A 20,141-nucleotide genomic window follows, 5' to 3' on the forward strand; every position below is an offset into this window, starting at 1 on the left:
TTAGAACTCAGGAATACAGAGGTACAAGCCTATAGAACAGATACACTCTGTCTTCTCTTAAATGCAGTTTATTTCTTTGTCGCTCTTTCATTGTGGGTTGTCACTGATTGTCACACCTTCCACAAGAGACAATGCAGCAGCAATCAGTTGCTTGCTGTCAGATTATAAATCAATGTGATATATGATTTAGATTAGCCAATCAATGAACTGAATACCATTAAAAGAATTGGTAAGACGATGCCATATACTTTGTGGATGTACGGTCTGTTATGTGATGGATTTCAAAGAAAAAAAAGCGAATTGCATGTGATAAAAATGTTTCCTATGATTGTCCGAGTTAGCAATAAGACGATCTCCTATGTTGGATTATTCAAAACATTATTCCAATACCATGCCTTAAACCTACTACAAAAAATTATCATAATAAGAAAGCTGCTGATCTCAGAAAAAAGCCTAAAATTTCTCCATCGTCTATTGGCATTACAAGAAATTCCAGTTCAACCTCTTTCCCTCCTTACACAGTGTAGTGCTGTTGGATGGTGTCGATGTCTAGTCCTTTGAGCTTAACCAAATATTCGACTTGTCCTTTGAGTGTATGAAGTTCTCTCAACCTGGTAAACACAAACAAGTTTTAGATTAGAGTCGGAACGGAACTGGCTTAGAATGTAGAAAGGATTTTATGTATATCATCTCGCGACTTTGGCACACTTCGTGGCTTGTTCGGCAATCTCTGATAGATCCTTATTGGTGCTCTCCTCATTTGTGATTTCGGGTCCCATCAATCCATAAAGGGTAAGTTGAGCTAAGGCCCATTGTGCTTCCCTCTCTCCTTTTCCATAATCCTTCTTTGTTGTGAAGGCAGTCTATGAATTGAATGTACAAACAACACTCAAACATCAATGTCATTTGGTCGTATTGCGTTTTCTTGCGTAACAAGCGAACACCGAAAGAAGTTATTAGATACCTTGTTTTGAATCAAATTATTCCAATCCTTTCCACTCAAAAAATAGCGAATTCCAAACTTGAGTACATCGAGTGGGAAGTAGAAGACTAGACTGTAGAGCCAGATAACTCCGGCCCAACCCCAGCCAATGCCTTTGATTCTGGCAAAGCCCCAGTTTGCATAAACAGCAAGTAGTGTAGCTATCTAAAATGTTGAATCCAAAACAGAAAACTTTATAACTCGAGAATAAAACATTATATTCTAGCGAACTGAAGTGAAATTTTTATATCAAACTTACGAGTTATGCCACAACGAAGGCAAACACGAGCAGGAAACCGGGACGTTTGATGAAAGACCAACTCCGAGAACGAGTGTGAAAATGAGGGCCTGACTCACTGTACTGACTTGAAGATAGACAGCAGCAGTAAGTTCATCTTGATTGTGCCTAATGGATCTTACCCCAAACTTATCCTGTAATTTGTATCGAACTTCAGAAGTTTCTTGTGGTTTTGAGAAGAACAGGAAGAGTGTTTAATTTTTCTCTTACAGAAAAGAAGTTGGAGTCATTAGCAGCCTAGAAGAAAATAATAGTCATGACAGCAAGATAGGTACCAAGGACGCTGCCGATGGCAAAAATCTCTTTGAGCTTCCATGAGTCAGGCAGGGAGATGGCTTGACTCTGTCCTTGAAAATGGTCGTAATGGTTCCATCATTGAGTATGGCCGTGATCAAAACCATGAAAGGAGAAAAATTGAGCATCCAAATAAGTGCAAGCAGCATGAAACCCAACACGATTCGGATCGTAATGGAGACAGCATAGATGGTATAGTTTTTCTTTCTCTGAAAAATGACCCTACTTGTTAGAACAGCACTTACAATGACACTCAGTCCTAGTTCTGTTAGTACAATATCCGACGCACTTTGAGCAGCATTGGTTGCATCGCCCACTGCAATTCTAATGTCTGCCTTCTTAAGTGCCGGTGCATCATTCACTCCATCTCCAGTCATGCCACAAATATGCTTCCTTGCTTGTAGCCTCTTAACAATCTCATATTTGTGCTCTGAATTAGGAAACGAGCGATATTTTTTCAAAGAACATCAATGATCAAATCATACCAAAATAGTATTGCTAATGAGCTTACCAGGGAAAACTCCAGCAAAGCCATCAGCCTTTTCAATAAGGTCATCAGCGCAGATTGTATCGAATGTGTCACCCTTATTTTGACCAAGGAGAGCAGATGATGGATACATGTTTGTTCCCACGCCGAGCCTGTTACCAGTTTCTTTTCCAATGGCTAGTTGATCACCCGTGATCATCTTGACATTGACACCAAAATTTAGAGCCCGATGAATTGTCTCTGCACTATCGTGCCTCGGAGGATCAAACAGTGGCAATATACCCACAAATTCCCATGGTTCCCCCGTGGCATCCTTGTTTTTCGCTTTCACAGTCTACAATATCGAAATATTCATTTTATAATAACTTTTCTTTTATTCAAATCAAGTTCGGAAGAAAGAAACACCGAATGTTACTTGTCTAGCCACAGCAAGAGATTGAGGCCCTCGATCAGCAAAGTTAGTGATGATTTCATGAGCTCTCTTCCTTTCACCATCTCGGAGATTGCATAGACCAATAATCTAGTCAAGATGTCAAGTGTTTAACACCGAGAAGTTACAGTCGTGCCCGTTATTTAAATCCCGGAGATGATAAGAAAACATTGGTACAATGCAAGTCAATCAATTTACCTGCTCCGGAGCACCTTTGCTGACTCGATGCCAACTACCATCAGGTTCAATATATGTCATGGTTGTATGCTTGTCTACCGGGTTAAAGGGAAAGAAATGGACCTCGGTAACGCCTGCTCTAGCCTGCAACCCAACCGAAAGCAATCCCCATGCAACATTAAAGACTGAAGAGTGAAAGCGTCATGGAAGGGATTATTTTTTTGTCAATCTTAACTACCTCTTTGGGATCACCTAGCATTCCAACAATACAGGTATCAATAGCATCTTGATTCTTGACCCTGGAAGCCCTTGGCGCGAGTAGAATAACCATGTCCTTGTCGAAATTGCGTGCAAACACCTGAAATCTCACAAGATGTCCCCTGTGATGAGGTTAAATGCGTTATCAATCCATGACTAGTTTTGGACTTCAGTTCTAGGACCAACCTCGATTAAGGACTTGTCTACGGTAAGCTTGTTGAGAGTTAGTGTTCCGGTCTTAACACTGCAGAGTACATTCATTCCAGCCATTTCTTCAATAGCTATCATTCTCTTCGTGATAGCTCCTTGTTGCGAAAGCCGGTGAGATCCTATGGCCATTGTCACAGATAAAACTGTCGGCATGGCAATCGGTATCCCCCCAATGAGAAGCACCAAAAGATTATCGATTCCATCTCTGTACCTGCGGTGTTGGATCGGATACATCACCACTATCTCAATAAGCATCCCTATCGCAATTGAGCATATACAGAAGTTTCCAATTGCTATCAGCACCTAAAGAAACAATCACCATTTAGTCCACATCAGGTATAATCTATGTTACTTGGATGTCGGTATGTGAAACAAGTACACGTCAGACACAAGTATGTTCAAGTTTTAGTATTACCTGCTGGAAGTGGCCTACGTTGTTGGTGTTGTCGACGAGGTGAGCAGCATTTCCGAAGAAGGTGTGGACGCCAGTGGTAATAACAACAGCCTCAATCTCACCTTGCTTGACTGTAGAACCAGAGAACACCTCATCCCCTGCATTCTTGTTTACAGGAAAAGACTCCCCGGTAAGGGTTGATTGATCAATCTTCAGTGAATCGCCTTCAAGGAGACGTGCATCTGCCGGGACAGTATCACCCAACTTAATGCTGATAATTTCTCCCGGAACCAAAATAGCAGCCTCTTGCTCGTTCCACTTCCCATCTCTTAGGACCTTCCACCATTCAAACACGCTCAAAGGGTTAAAGACATCGGAAAACATTCGAAAAAGTCATCTCTAGTTAAATCTAAGCACCTTTGTTTTGGGGGCAAGACCGGCCATAAGTGCAGCAGCAGCATTTCCGGCATTGTTTTCTTCAATGAAGCTAATAGTGGAGTTGATGAAGAGCAATGCCACAATACCAATGAAGTCCTACCAATCCAGGGGCTTTCCTTGAATTGATTAATGGAATCAGAGATTCCATATCTACTCTAAGCCTATGAATCCAAGCACAAAAAAGAAAGAAAGATGAACATACTCCACCATTGGCCAAAGCAATAGCCATAATCGCTGCAATCTCCATCACCCATGACAGAGGATTCCACATGAATCCCAAGAACTTCAAAACCTTGCTTTCCTGTTTCTCCTCAAGCTTGTTTGGACCAAAGACAAGCAGCCTCTTCTGGCCTTCCTCGCTCAATAAGCCATCTCTGGTGCATTTCAACTTCGGAAACACTTCTTCAACAGGAATCCTCTCCTGTATTAATCCACATATCAAATAGATTGAATCCCCAATCTAAATTAAGACGCCAAAACCCCGTCCCTCAATATCCTTTCCCTCCCATTCCTTTCTCTATTTTTTACATTCAACCCCCTCTTTCTCTTCATTTGTTTCACTAGCGTCTGTTTCAGCTGATTGAATCCCCAATTATCTACTACTGCTGGTGAACCCAAAACCCCTCAATAATCCCTCACTCTGCAGTTATGGCTTCCGCTTCAGGTAATTCTTTCTCATTCTCTTTCTCTTTCTTTTTGAAATGTATCTGGGTTTTAAATTTGGGATTAATCCAAATCAATTCCTGCACGTTAGAGCAAAAGATTTTGCTTTCCTTTGGTGTTTAGAGTTCAAAGTTTTGTACTGTTTTTTGTGTTTTTTTTGCGGTGTTCTTGAGTTTTCAATTAGCTACTAAGTTTCTGGGTCTTTTCTGTTTGATACCCAGTTTCTGTTGGTCCGGACGTTTTGTGTAGATATTAATCATAGATCAGCAAAATTTGATGATTTTGATTTTTTTATTTTTGAGAAATTGCAGAGCTGAAATTTTGAGAAAATGGTTTTGTAGCATTTGTTTGCTTGGGTTTTTTTTTTGTTATTATTATTTAGCTAATTAGAGATGCAAGTTAGCTTATGTGAATTTACTCGATATCTGAGCTGTAGTTGCAGGGACTTTGTGTGAAGTTCGTAGTACAGCAAGTGAACTTTCTAGAAGTGGGACAGACCTCGATGCAGAAAATTGTGATTTACATGTTACATCGCAATGCAAGAAGGGAAGGATGTCTTCAGTTTCTGATTTTTTGCCACTTGTTTTGAGAAGGATAGAGGAATCTGTACCTAGTTTACATTCCTCTGATTATTATATGGAACCTTGCTTGAAAGATATGGTGAGAATGGAACTCTTGGATCCTGGTTATTGCAGCCGAGATCCGGATTTTGTGGTTGGAAGATTTGGTTATGGATGCGTAAAATTCTTTGGGAAAACTGATGTTAGAGGGTTGGATTTAGATCAAATTGTGAAATTCCATAGGAATGAGGTGATTGTATATGAAGATGAAATCAATAAGCCCATGGTTGGTCAAGGCCTTAACAAAACTGCCGACGTAACTTTGAGACTTCAAATTGATAATTAAGACTTGGAAAAACATAAGGTAGATGGTATTGTTAAGAAATTAAGACAGAGCATGAGGAGTCAAGGGGCACAATTCATTGCATTCGACCCTACAAATGGTGAATGGAAATTCTTGGTTGACCATTTCAGTAGATATGGTTTGAGTGAAGATGATGAGGAAGATATTATTATGGATGATGCAACAGGAATTGTACAAGATCCTGAGGTAATGGATGGTGGTGGGAATCCGAGATTGATGAAGATATGCATTTGGATAGTAATGGACCATTGCTTTCTCATTCTCTTCCTGCACATTTTGGGCTGGACCATGTGAAGATGAAAGAAATGAGAATGTTGGTGTTTCCTTCTGAGGAAGAAGAGGAGCTTGAGGATTTGAGAGGGGCAGGTTCTAATCAGAAACAAGCCTTTGCGAAAAAATATGTAAGGTCCTCTTTTGAATAACTCTAACCGGAGGATGACCAATAGGTCTAGCCCACCGGTTGTCCGGAAAACCCCTGTTGCTTTACTTGAGTATAACTCTGGTACTTTCGATTCAAGCTTGTCTAGAACCGTTCTGATGACACAAGAAAATAAGAGGTTGTTTGGTTCGGGGAATGTGAGAATGAAATACATATTCTCCCGTTTGGTTGACTGTGAATCTTATTATTGGTAATGTTTTATTACCAATAGTGGATTTTTTGAAGTATATTACCGGGAATGTCATTACCCTCATTCCCTTAGGTATTGTTGGATTATCGGCGTTTTAGACTAAAATGCCCTTAAATTTTTTCTTATTCAAAAATATTATTCTTATGTAATTGAATATAAAAATTATACGAAGATTAAAATATAAATTTATCCTTAAACTATTTTAGATTTAAAAAAAATCTTTAATTAAAATTTTATATGAAGTTCATGGGTTAAAATAAAATTTTACCCTATAAATTTTATGAATTTAATTTTTTTTAAAGAAAATATATAAATATTTTTTAATTTGTTAAAAAATAAATATATAATAAGGACAATTTAGTCAAATATACATTCTAATAATATTTTATTCATTTAATCAAACACGATAATCTTACATTATTGCTAAACTAACCAAACACAAAATATAACATTCTCAATAATCCTATTCCTTGATAATATTTTATTCTTACTGATAATCTTACATTTTGTGAAACAAACGCTTCATAAGGGTTTGCCAATAAAGACCACTAAAAGGGAAGGTTTCAAGCTGGACATCAGACAAGAGACACCTGTCACCGGGAGCCATTCTCACAATATAGTTGATGCAACTCTGTTCATGGGTAGGTCATTTCGTGTAGGTTGGGGCCCAGGTGGCATTCTTGTTCACTCTGGTGCACCTGTAGATAGTAATGATATCCAGAGAGTATTTTCTGTAATCAATCTAGAAAAGGTGGCAATTGATAAAGTAGTTAGAGATGAGAATAGTAAAGTAAGGAAAGAACTTGTTGACTTAGCTTTTGATGCTCCATTGAATCTTCACAAAGCTCTAAATTATGAAGAAAAGGCAGTGGAAGTTGGATCCTTTCAATTGAAGCTTCTGAAGGTTGTTTCTAATCGCTTAGAGCTTTCTTACATTTGTAGGAGCTATATAGACATTATTGAGAGGCTGTTGGATGTTTTTGGTTTATCTTCTTCGGCTCGCTTGGTTTTGATGCATCAAGTGATGGTCTGGGAATTGATAAAAGTTCTCTTTTCAGAAAGGGAAAATAATGGTCAACTGAAATCTGTGGCGCTGATGAGGAAGATATGATGCAGGATATCAAGGAAGGACCTCCTGAAGTTGGCTTGGAATTGCTTACTCTTATTAGGAGGGCCCAGTTTAGTTGTTGGCTGCAAAAAAGCGTATGCCATCGTGTACAAGAAGAAGTAAGCTCTGTGAATGATTCAGGTTACTTGGAACACTTATTCTTTCTCTTGACTGGGCGACAACTTGATGCAGCTGTGGAGCTGGCAGCTTCTAGAGGAGATGTTAGATTGGCTTGTTTACTAGGCTGGTGGATCAACAGTTAATCATACTGATGTTGCAAGACAGCTTGATATTTGGAAACGTAATGGTCTAGACTTCAATTTCATTGAGAAGGAAAGGATTCGGCTTTATGAGTTGCTTGCTGGTAATATTCATGGTGCTTTGCATGGTATTAACATTGACTGGAAGAGATTCTTAGGATTGTTAATGTGGTATCACCTACCTTCAGATACTGCATTGCTATTTGTGTTTCGAACTTATCAGCACCTTCTTGATGATGGAAATGCTCCATTTCCTGTTCCAATTTATATTGATGAAGGACCAATTGAAGAGAATGCAAATTTTAGCATGGTGGAAAGATTTGATTTTTCATACCATCTTATGCATCTGCATGCCAATGATGAGAGTCAACTATGCTCTCTGAAAACAAAGTTTAGCACCTTCTCTTCCCCACATGATTCACTTGACTACCTGTTGGAAATCCTTAAATTAAGGAGATTCTCTACTTTAGTTCTAGGAATTTCCTTGTAAATATTAGTCATAATCTAATTATTGATTTTTAGGGATAGGCTTATTATTAGAGATTATTTCCTTGTAAATATTAGAGATTATTTTCTTTTTTATTTTTTTCTGCTATTTTAAAAAGGGTGTACTCCTATTCGAAGAAATAAGAGACTTTTCTTCTTCCTAAATTTGTTCATGGTATCGAGAGCCATAGGATTCATTCGATCCTACTCATTTGTCTCTCATCTCTCTTCCTAAACATTTTTTCTTTTTTTCTTATCTCATGGGTGATATCAATGAAACTCTCTCTAATTCCGATTCAAATAGGCCATGGTGTAGCCACTGTAATCGGGTTGGACATACCAAGGAGAAATGCTTTAAACTCTATTTTATCCTGAAAAAAAATCAGAAAGAAAACAAGGCAGCAATGATATCTACTACTGAAGAAGATGCCCAGGATGTTCGGCTCACCAAAACTCAACTTGAGGCTCTTCATAAATTCCTCGGGACTCCTACAACCATTGGATCACTAGCTATTCAAGGTACTGCCTTAAATACTACACATGAACCAATCTGGATACTAGATTTGGGTGCATCCAACCACATGACAGATAATATAAGTTTGTTTCACACATATTTACCTTGTCATGATCACTCCCGGATTCGCATAGCTGATGGATCTTACTCCCCGGTGGCTGGAATTGGAACGATCAGATTTACTGAAAATTTTTCCATTGATAAAGTTTTATATGTTCCAAATATTTCTTGTAATTTACTCTCAATTAGCAAGCTTACCAAGGATGAGAAATTACTTGTTGAATTTTCTGCTTTCGGTTGTGTGGTTTAGGAACAAGAATCGGGGAAGATGATTGGCACTGCTAAAGTTGATAATGGCTTATATATTTGGAATAAAAACAGTTCACAAGAAGGGATGGCCTTATCTACATCGAAAGAAGAATTTATCATGCTATGGCACCGTAGACTAGGACACCCTAATTTTACGTACTTAAAAAAATTGTTTTCTCTACTATTTCTAAATAAGAAAATAAGTTCCTTGAATTGTGAAGTTTGCCAACTGTCTAAACATACTCGTGTCCCTTATCCTTTGAAATCTTATGTTCAATCTCAACCTTTCTCTTTAATCCACAGTGATCTATGGGGAGCCAGTCGAGTAAAAAATGTCACAGGGGCTAGGTGGTTCATAACATTCATTGATGACCACACTAGAGTTTGTTGGATCTATCTTCTTAAAGAAAAAACCAAAGTCTCTAGAGTCTTACAAAGTTTTCATTCAATGATTCAAACTCAGTTCAATTCCAAAATTCATACACTTAGAACTGATAATGGGAGAGAGTACTTCAATTCTATCCTAAGACCTTATCTTTTTGAGCAAGGAATCATACATCAGAGTTCTTGTCCTGACACCCCTCAACAAAATGGGGTTTTCGAGAGGAAAAGCATACACCTTTTAGCCGTGGCTCGTGCTCTTATGTTTACTATGGGTGTACCGAAGTATTTATAGGGATAAGTTGTTCTCATTGCTTGTTATCTTATAAACCGACTCCCATCAAAGGTATTAAACTTTCATACACCTTTACATACTCTTCAAAAAATATTTCCCTTGTTTCGTGTTCCTAATCTCCCAACCAAAACTTTCGGTTGCAAAGCATTTGTCCACAATCATCAACCTAACCGATCTAAACTTGATCCTAGAGCTCACACTTGTGTCTTTCTTGGATACTCACCTACACAAAAGGGGTACAAGTGTTATTCTCCAACCCTACACCGGATGTTTGTGTCCCTTGATGTTACTTTCTTCAAAAACGAGTCATATTTTTCAGTCTCTCATCTTCAGGGGTAGATATTTAGTGAAGATGAGATATTGAACAACCTTCTCATTATACCTCAAGACTCTATCAATCCTACCACCACTACAAAACCTGTTGAAAATCCTACAGCCACTATTGAAAATCCTACAGCCACTACTGAAATTCCTACAGCCACTGCTGAAATTCCTACAGCCATTGTAATTCCTGATTTGGACCCCGTTTTACTCGACTCCACTGTGCATCAACAAGAAACAAGGGCGATTAATCATACAAATGAAGAAAAAAAACCCTCTCCTTCTGAAAAACAACAAGAAAAAACTCAGCACCTTCGTGTATATTCTCGGAAACATCAGCTGCCAGAAACTGAAACATCAGTGCCAATGCCATCTTTACCCGATGACTGTCCTGATGAAGAAGTCTCACCTCCTTCGCCTTCCATCTATCTTCCAATTGCAATCAGAAAGGACACGAGAAGCTGCACTCAACATCCCATTTATCGGTTTGTATCCTATGAGAACTTGTCTAAATCCTACAATGCCTTTATTTCTAATATTGACTCTGTAGAAACTCCAAAGAACATGAAGAGGCTCTTAAGTCAACCAAATGGAAGCAAGCCGTGTTGGAAGAAATAAAGGCTCTTGAAGACAATGGAACGTGGGAAATATCTAAACTACCTACTGGAAAGAAGACCGTGGGTTGTAAGTGGATTTTCACTATGAAAGTTAAACCAGATGGGAGCATTGATTGATACAAAGCTAGACTTGTGGCCAAGGGTTTCACTCAAACATATGGGTTGGATTACGAGGAAACATTTGCACCAGTGGCCAAACTAAATACTATTCGAGTGTTGTTCTCAATTGCTGTCAATTTAGATTGGCCTTTGATCCAATTGGATGTAAAGAATGTTTTTCTCAATGGAGAATTAAACGAAGAAGTCTACATGGATTTTTCGCCCGGATTCGAAGGAAGCAAGGGCCAAGTATGCAAGTTGAAGAAGTCTTTGTATGGACTAAAGCAATCCCCCAGGGTTTGGTTTAATCGTTTTGCCAAAGCCATGGCGAGTAGACAATATATTCAAGGTCAAGCTGATCACACCTTATTCTACAAACACTCGGCTAATGGGAAGTGTTGTATTCTCATTGTATACGTTGATGACATAATATTGACAGAAGATTACTCTATTGAAATTGAAAGACTAAAAGAATTCTTAAGTCTTGAGTTTCAACTTAAAGACTTGGGGAATCTTAGATATTTTCTTGGAATGGAGATAGCAAGGTCAAAGGCAGGTATTTCAATCTCTCAAAGAAAGTATGTTCTTGATCTACTTTCTGAAGTCGGACTGTTGGGTTGCAAACCAGCCGAGACTCCCATGGAACCCAACCGTAAATTAGGAACTGATAAGGATGGAGAAGAGGTAGACAGGGGGAGATATCAAAGGTTAGTGGGAAAACTTATCTATCTTTCTCATACTCGTCCAGACATAGCATTTGTATTAAGTGTTATTAGTCAATTTATGCATGCTCCTAGGGAGAAACATTTGGAAGTTGCCTACAGGATATTGAGATATTTAAAAGGGACTCCAGGTAAGGGGTTGCATTTCAAGAAAAATGCAAATCGAAGCATAGAAGTCTACACTGATGCATACTGGGCAGGTGCTATTAATGACAGGCGCTCCACAAGTGGTTATTGTAGCTATGTTTCGGGTAATCTCGTGACATGGAGGAGTAAAAAGCAGTCAGTTGTGGCACGTAGCAGTGCTGAAGCTGAGTATCGAGCTCTGTCCCAAGGTATATGTTAAGGAATGTGGCTACAACGGCTAATGGGAGAACTAAAATTATCCTATACAACACCTATAATATTGAACTGTGACAACCATGCAGCAGTTAATATAGCTCACAACCCTGTACACCATGACCGCACCAAGCATGTGGAAATCGATCGCCACTTCATTACAGAGAAAATTAACAAAGGGGAAGTTTGTGTTTCATATCTACCTACTCGACAACAAGTAGCAGATGTGTTAACCAAGAGCTTGAGAAGAAAAAGGTTCGAAGAAATTATGGGCAAACTAGGTTCGATTGACATCTACACTCCAGCTTGAGGGGGAGTGTTATAATCTAATTACTGATTTTTAGGGATAGACTTATTATTAGAGATTATTTCCTTTTTTATTTTTTTCTGCTATGTTAAAAAGGGTGTACTCCTATTCGAAGAAATAAGAGACTTTTCTTCTTCCTAAATTTGTTCACTACCATATGAAATGGCATCAGCGGGCTATCTTGGAAGCTGTTGATGCTTTCAATTCTAATGATCTTCAAGCTCTTGACATGGGACTTATATCCCAGTTACTATGTCAGGAGCAGTGTCATTGGACTATCTATGTATAACCTGAGTGGTATTTTATGCTAACATTTGGAGCTTTGGCAGTAGATTAGGTGCTCTATTTGGGTTAGATCCATCATTAATTTAGATTCTTTGCATAGTGGCAGATTGTCAGCATCCTGGTTGGGTGGGATCTTTGAATCTCGTTCTTTCTTTTCTTTTCCTCTTACTTTCATTTTCTTTTTTGCTGATGAACTCCTTCTAAAGTTTCCAGCCATCTTGATTGTCCTGCTGTATGCTTGTATCTGTATGTGTCCATATATGTTTGCATGATTTTGGGGGGGGGGGGAGAGAGAGAGAGAGAGAGAGAGAGAGGTTATTTAGAGCTGTGAAAGTTTGGGTGGAATCTTTAATATCCTCTTTTTCTTTGATTAACTCCTTTCAAATCACAAGCAATTTGGATTTGTCCTGCTGTATGCTTGTCTTTGTATTTGTTTCTGTATGTTTATGTATGATATGAAAGAGAGCTCTGAAAGGTTCTTTGGAACTCGAGTGTTGTTTTCCAATTGAGAAATTTGTCCTGGTATTGTGCAGGCAGTTTATTTCAATTACCATGAGGATTTACCAAGGGCTCTCGAGCACATTTTGGAATGTGAAAATTGGCAAAAGGCTCATTCTATTTTCATGACTTCAGTTGCTCATGCATTGTTCTTGTCTGGTATGATCTTATTGCAGATTAAGTAATTCATATATGCCTCATGAGCTTTGTTATGCTGTTATCGTTTCCTTTTCTAATGCCTTATGGATGTGACTTTAAATTAAATTTTAAGTCTCCCCTCCCCCTTCCTTTACCCCAGTAAAAAAACATAAAAAAGCATGATATAAAATTACATAAAAAATAATAACGGTGAATCGGTGATGCGACCTACCAAATTTATTTGGTTTAGACCTCAAAGGAAATTTATGTATATTATGGAAATGAGAAACACGGTATTACATAGCAGGACAGAATTAACTAGGAATCTTTTTTTCTCTTTATACAAGTTACTTCTTTCCCACCTTCAAAATTTTCCATTTAGCTTTCTAAAACATTTACTAAAAGAAAGTTTAGATACTACTAGTACTAGTAAAGTGATATTTGAAGAGGGGTGGGGGAGCAGCTTATTCTTGAGAATTCTGATTAAGCTATACAATCAAGGGGGTTTAGTAGTTCATTCTGTTCGTATTGATGTATTAGAGCACAAAACCCCATGTCCATGCGTTGATGTGTCTTATCACGTGGCAGGTGGGTGGCTCATTATACTCTTGCTATTTTGAAACTGTCATGCAGATTATAGATGCTTATTCTACTAACTCTTAGGATCAATTTTAGTTGTTTAAATTTGTTTTAAATTCATGCTGGATTGAAGAATGTAATGCTTAATTTTGGGTTACTGAAGAATTCATAAGTCTCAAATACCGTTGGTATAGTTAATCTGTCTTATGTTTTATTCTTCAATGAAGCCAATGACACAGATTGCAACTTCATGGGGAACCACAAGTCAGAAATCGAAAATTGGGATTTGGGAGCTGGAATTTATATTTCATTCTATGTGCTAAGAAGTTCATTCCAGGAAGATAACAATACTATTGCTGAATTGGTAAGAAACTCGTGCAATTTATCAAGCCATATAATCTAAATCTGAATATAAGCTATAGCTTGTTGGACGCTTCTGTTAGTGAACCATATCATTCCAGTTTTTGTGAACACAGCTTCCTGGTTATGGGGTTGTGCTGAATGATATCCTTAGCTTGAGTCATGTTTTTCCTTCTAAACTTTGGGTTCATCTCAATGGGGTGGCCACTTTAAGCAAAGTGTAGCTAGTTAATTCTATTAACATAAATGATGGTTGAAAGCTGCATGCTAGATGTTAATTCTATTAACATAAATGATGGTTGAAAGTTTAAAGCTTGTCAGGTGAGCAAATAATGCTAATCATTTTGTCTGTGTGATCAAATCATTAGTAATTTTTCAACATTTGAACCGGCTGAGATATAATGATGCCATTTTTCTCGAATGTTTCTCTTTTTCTTTTTTTGTTTTCTTTTTCCCATCATCTTCCTATTAGATTCGTGATAGATTAAGCAATTGTACCCTTAAGCTGTTGAACCAAATTTGCGAAATATCATCACTTGATTTATGTATTTCCTTCTATAAGTGAATGTTGGTGAATTTTTCAGGATTCTCTTGACAGAAAAAATGCAGCTTGTAAAGACTTTCTTGGCCGTTTGAATGAGTCTTCAGCAGTTTGAGGTGACAAATTACATGTTGATGCGAGGTATTTATGTTAATATCTTTTCTTACGAGTGTGAATAAATATAGATAGATGGATGGATGGCATCCGAATATAGAATGAAAAATGAAAACCAGATCTCCAAAACTTAATTCAATATTATCAGTTTGTAATGACATTTGGTATTGGCCAACATGAAACCAAGGGGACTAGAACTAATCCTCCTGTAATTAAAAGAGGTGCAAACGGAGACTCGGTCCTTGTATTATAAATCGCAGTGTGAACTAAATTTGCTGTTAAATGAACTAAAGTCTCTGAACTATATCCGTCTGGACTGGCTGATTCATATAAATATGTTCCATTTGAATATATCCCGAAATAAAATGGCTTAATTCATGATTTAGCCCCTGAATTATACCTATTTTCCCACTTTACACCCTAAACTATCATTTTCGTCTCAGATTGCCCAAAAGTATCGGCATCCAATAATAATATAATATGCATCACGTTCTTATTGGTTGCTTTTATATTTTGGGGTAAACTAGGAAAAAAAAGTGATATGTAGGCTGTAGGGGATAAACTGGGACAAAACATAGTTTTTAGCTGACACATATCCCCTACAGCCTACATAGTTTAGGTTGTAAAGTGGGAAAAAGGACATACTTCACGGACTAAATTGTGAATTAAGCCTAATAAAATTGTATATCCTGGCAGCCAGCTTATGTCTGCATAACAAGTTTTCGTAAACTCAAGAACACCTCCCCTTCCTTTTTTTTTTTAAATCCTAAATTTCCTCGGTTTTATTACAAACCTTTTCTTTTCTTTTGAAAAGCAGCTGGTAGTCCTTTTCCCCCTTTTTCCTTCTCATTTACGTGGCTCTTAATGTCCCAGAGAATCATCTTTCGTATTGTCACAGAACAATTGTGATTTCTGTATCTTTCCTTTTCACGGTTTACAGTGTCGATACGTAATATACTCCAGGTTCTTGGTCTGTAGTGATTGGATAAATGTTTCTGTGAAACTATGGTGCAGAGTTGCTTATTCAAAGATGGCGGAGGATTGCTGCTTTCCGATACTAGCGGAAGTTAAGTATATATGACCAATTAAGCTGCTATGATACCGTCTTCAAAGCTCCCATTCCGGAAGACCTTCGTTCAACTCCTTTGCAGGATGCGGTTGCAGTTTTTACTTGCAGTCTTTCAGAAGTGTTAAGTTAGTTTGTGTAGCTAACCCTGTTCTTGTTCCTATTGTTGCTGGATTGTGGTGATTTTGGCTTTGAGTTAGGTTTGAGTGCAGGATGTTGTAAAACAAACATATCAATAATTTATGTTATATAGATTGACACATTTCTATAGTATACTGTACTCGTTACTTTTCGTTGATGTAAATAGATACCAGTGGAAACTTCGCTGAAAGGACGAGCTGCCTAGCTCGAACTCGAGCTTATTATTGCTTTGGTGAATCGAGTGTAAGCACCAAAAGAGAAATTAGAGGTACAAGTAAACAGGTCGTTTGATGAATTGTTTGTAATTGTCTGTATATTAAATAAGATAAATGAGTATGAACAAAATATTTATGTTTATTTAATAAATAAACGAATACGAATAAATGTGTGTTCTGTTAGTTTATGTTCGCGATTTAGTTTGTTTATTCAGTTTTTTTTTTTTTACATTTTAAACATTGATGAAAGTAAGGACTAAACTTATTACATTATGAACTTTAGAATTCAAACTGTGATGTATATTGAACTTAAGGATTAATGGTAAAATTTTACTATTTTTCTTTAGTTTGTAAATAACAGGTAAGATTGTTGATTGTAAAGAATATGTTCATGAATATTAAATGAACATGTTCATTGATACTAAATGAACATATAGGGGTGGCAACGGGCGGGGCGGGGACGGTTTTACATTATTCATTCCGTCCCTAGTATTTGTGGGTACGGTTTTTGGGAATCTCATTATATGTTTCGGGGATTTTTTTATCCCCATACCCATCCCTTACGGATCCGTGTGGGTTTCGATTAATCTCTATGCAAAAAATAAACAAACATTTTTTAAATCAATACAACACCTAAAACTTTTAAGATATATCATATTGTCTCAAATTGGTCTCTATTTATAATATGAAAGTTTCAAAAATTAATATTCATCTAACACCCAATGTATATGTACAATCTTAACCACTTTCAATCTCAACAAATCAATGTATATTAAATGAGAATAGATCTAAACTTCAATTTTAGTTCATTTGAGATGTAACAGTGACAACACGTAATCTCCCAGATATTTTTCGAGGTTCCCAACGGTTATTTTTGTAAAATATTGGGGTCCCTAAGATTATTTTTTAGGAATCCCCACGGTTATTCACACGAGTATGGTTCGATTATCTCCATGGTTCGGATATAGCAATCACTGTCCTCATCCCCATTTGAACTTCGAGACCCATTTGAACTTCGGGACCCATTTGAACTTCAGGAATAAAACTTCCCCCATCACCATGGGTAAAGATTTCGGTTATTTCTCATCCCGTCGGTTCGGATCCTCACAGTTTTTGTTTTTTTCCCACCCGATTGCCACCCTACGAATATATTTGTTAATGTCAAACAAATCGAACATGAACACTTTCAAAACTAAATAAACAAACACAAACACTATAATAAAAATTTAAATGAACACAAATCAAATATGTGTATATACAAAAATAAACAATCAAATTCGAAAACAATTTTATTAGTTCAAGTTGGATTTATTTACGCCCCTAAGATAAATCAGCAAGGAATGAAATTTTTTCAGAACATAAAACAAGCCTATTTTTCCTTGACGACAAGGATATGCATCTCATACAGAGAGTCCATATATCTCTTTTATTCAACAGAACCAAACATAACCCCAGAAACACAGAAAAGAATCATATTAAGAGACAACAGTGAAGGACAAATAGCAGATTCAGACAATAGTCTCTATGTTTTCTTAAACTTAGCAACGAACAACACTAGGTTTGTAGTCAACTGCAATAATCTTGTCCGACCAGGGGAGAAACAGTTTTGCAAACTCCAAATGAGCAGGGTGAGCGTTGTATTCTTCAATCGCCTCGGCACTCTCAAATGTGGATTCAAACAAAGGGGTGAACCCTCTATTGAAGTTTTCAACACTAAGGTCCTTGCCCTTGTCATGGAAATGACCTTAAATTTAGACCAACCAAAAGATTCAGAGTAAAACCACATATTCACCATCAAAATAAACAACCATGTCTGCAGTGGATCTGAATTGTTTTTAATAGTCTGGGTGATTATCTATTTAAAATTCTCATGATCCGGTAGACACATATTAGAATGCGAAATATTTAGAGGAAATAACACTTCCTTTTTATTACTAAAGTCAGCTGAATGAATTCATGGATACGAAACTTAAATGATGGGGAAAAAAGAAAGAAAAAGAGAGAGTGAAAAGGGATAGCATGATACCATTGGAAAGCTTTCATGGGTGGAATGAGGTTAACAAGATTGGCATATCCCTTGATGAGTTCCTCAATCTTCTCTGCTCTGTGGTTCCATCTTTGAACTTCACCACCGCTATGCGCTTCACAACTCCTTTCGCTTCCTCCATTCTTCTTTTTTTCTGCTCTTGTTTTCGTTTATCTCTTTCTTTCGTTGTAATCGGTTTATGGCCAAGAATTTGAAGTGGGCTACGGAATTACAACACATGAAAAAGGAGTAAATTACGTTGGAGGTCACTCTTGGTTTTGGTCTTGTTTTTTGTCATCGTTTAGGGAAAAAAAGTATCTCGATCTCTTTTATTATTGATTTATTACGATTTAATCATTTTAATTATATGGCACGCTAACAAAAAATGATAATAATAACCTATGTAGTTCGATAAACTCACATACTGAGTCTACCCTTCTAAACTCTGCAACTCGTCCTACAAATATGTGATCACGCGACAACCAAACATTTAAAGTAAATAATATATCCCCTCCAAAACAAAAAAGAAGACCCTCAAAGTCTCTCAAAAGATATTCTCTCAAAATAAACCTTTCAACCGAAATTTCGACCGACTCGTGATTATTTGTCCATATCGGAAGGGAGTGAACCATAAACAATCAATTTTCCCCTCAGTCTCTATCGTGTTTGCCACCATAAACCACCACCTCATCCTTCATACATCAACATTGATATGGTGAACATGGATGGACTTGTAACCAAAAAGGTGAAAGGAAGACACTGCCCAAGTGGAAACTTCGCGGAGAGGGCGAGCTGCCAAGCTCGAGCTTCCTATTGCCCGGGTGAATCGGGTGTAAGCATCAAAAGACAAATACAGCGAGGAATCAAATGTTTTAAGAACATAAAACAAGCATACTTCGCCTTGACCACTAGGATATGCATTTCATACAAAGAGTCCATTTGTCTCTTTTATTCAACAGAACCAAACATGACCCCAGAAACATAGAGAAGAACCAGATTCAGAAACAACACTGCGGGACAAATACCACATTCAGACCATAATCTTTATGTTCTTAGGCCTTAGCAACGAACAACAGTGGGCTTGTAGTCAAATATAATGACCTTGTCCTAATGGGAGAGAAACAAGTTTGCAAACTTAACATGAGCAGGATGAGCGCAGTATTCTGCAATCCCTTCGGCAGTCTCAAATGTGGACTCAAATACGTGTGTAAAACCTTGATTCAAGTTCTCGATGCTAACGTCTTCTCCCCTGCCATGGAAATGAACTTAACTTCAGACCAACCAAGAGTTTCGAAGTAAAACCACAGATCCATCATCACATAGACAACTGCTATGGCTGCACTGGATCTGAAAAATGATGAAAAAAGAAAAACAGTGAGTGGCAAGGGATAGTATGATACCATTGGAAAGTTTTCATGGGTGGGATGAGGTTGACAATATTGGCATATGCTTTGATGAGTTATTCAATCTTCTCTGGTGTGGTTTCATCTTTGAACTTTGCCAGCACAATGTGCTTCACAACTCCTTTCGCTTCCTCCATCCTTCTTTTTCTGTTGTTGATTGGTTGTCTATCTTTTTCTTTCGCTGTAATCGATTTATGGCCATGTATTTGAAGTGGGGTTCGAAATTAAAAGGTAAACTACATCAATATTCACGGAAATACGAGTAAGTTTATTTTTTACCATTGAAGTTGAAAAAAGTAAATTATTTTATAATAAATCAAATAATAACCATAGCCCTGTTAACTTTCTTAGAATCATTTAATCACACGAAACGAGAGTTGACCGACCTTTGACACAATCTTCTTTCGAATCTCATATATGGGGACATGGTGCCATCACCCCATCAACCATTGCTTTGTTGACCCATTAACTCTCCATATCACATCACAAACAGAGGGTTTTGATTATTGTGAATAGTGATGACCGGGTGTTGGTGCATATAGTGAAGGGATGAATATTGGCTTGGCGGGGACCGTGGCTGCAGAAAACACCAGAAGTACATGCAATCCCCATGCATGTGTTGTTCACTTTATTTGTGAGAGAAGTATCCGCCATTATCGACTAGTTCAAAGCTCACGTTGTATTACAGCGACTACTACGATTGCCTCCTCTTCTTCTTCTACTCTCTAATCGTATTGTTATTCAGCTTCAGCTTCTTCTTACGACTCTTCTCCCATGCATCGCTACTATTTCCCTAACCAAGGAAAGGATGGGTTTTCTTTGTTACTGATTAA

The 20,141-nt window shown here is 37.6% G+C and overlaps 2 long non-coding RNA genes and 3 pseudogenes across 2 annotated transcripts; 2 read left to right on the forward strand and 3 right to left on the reverse strand.

Annotated features, from left to right (window-relative positions):
* Nucleotides 1-747: 747 nt before the first annotated feature.
* LOC120185817 lies at nucleotides 748-1,308 on the reverse strand. The gene is made up of 3 exons (XR_005522157.1): nucleotides 1,242-1,308; nucleotides 965-1,147; nucleotides 748-863 (listed from the first exon to the last, which is right to left on the reverse strand). It is a non-coding gene; the product is annotated as an uncharacterized LOC120185817 (long non-coding RNA).
* A 125-nt stretch (nucleotides 1,309-1,433) lies between these two features.
* Nucleotides 1,434-4,520, reverse strand: LOC120185764 (annotated as a pseudogene).
* LOC120185765 lies at nucleotides 4,442-8,042 on the forward strand (annotated as a pseudogene).
* Nucleotides 8,043-14,667: 6,625 nt separating this feature from the next.
* On the forward strand, nucleotides 14,668-19,128 carry LOC120185816. Its single transcript, XR_005522156.1, has 3 exons — nucleotides 14,668-14,678; nucleotides 17,879-17,883; nucleotides 18,891-19,128. It is a non-coding gene; the product is annotated as an uncharacterized LOC120185816 (long non-coding RNA).
* On the reverse strand, nucleotides 17,418-18,158 carry LOC120185815 (annotated as a pseudogene).
* Nucleotides 19,129-20,141: the final 1,013 nt, after the last annotated feature.

This window comes from Hibiscus syriacus, unplaced genomic scaffold, assembly GCF_006381635.1.
Source record: "Hibiscus syriacus cultivar Baekdansim isolate YM2019G1 unplaced genomic scaffold, ASM638163v2 tig00113124_pilon, whole genome shotgun sequence".
Classification (NCBI taxonomy): domain Eukaryota; kingdom Viridiplantae; phylum Streptophyta; class Magnoliopsida; order Malvales; family Malvaceae; genus Hibiscus; species Hibiscus syriacus.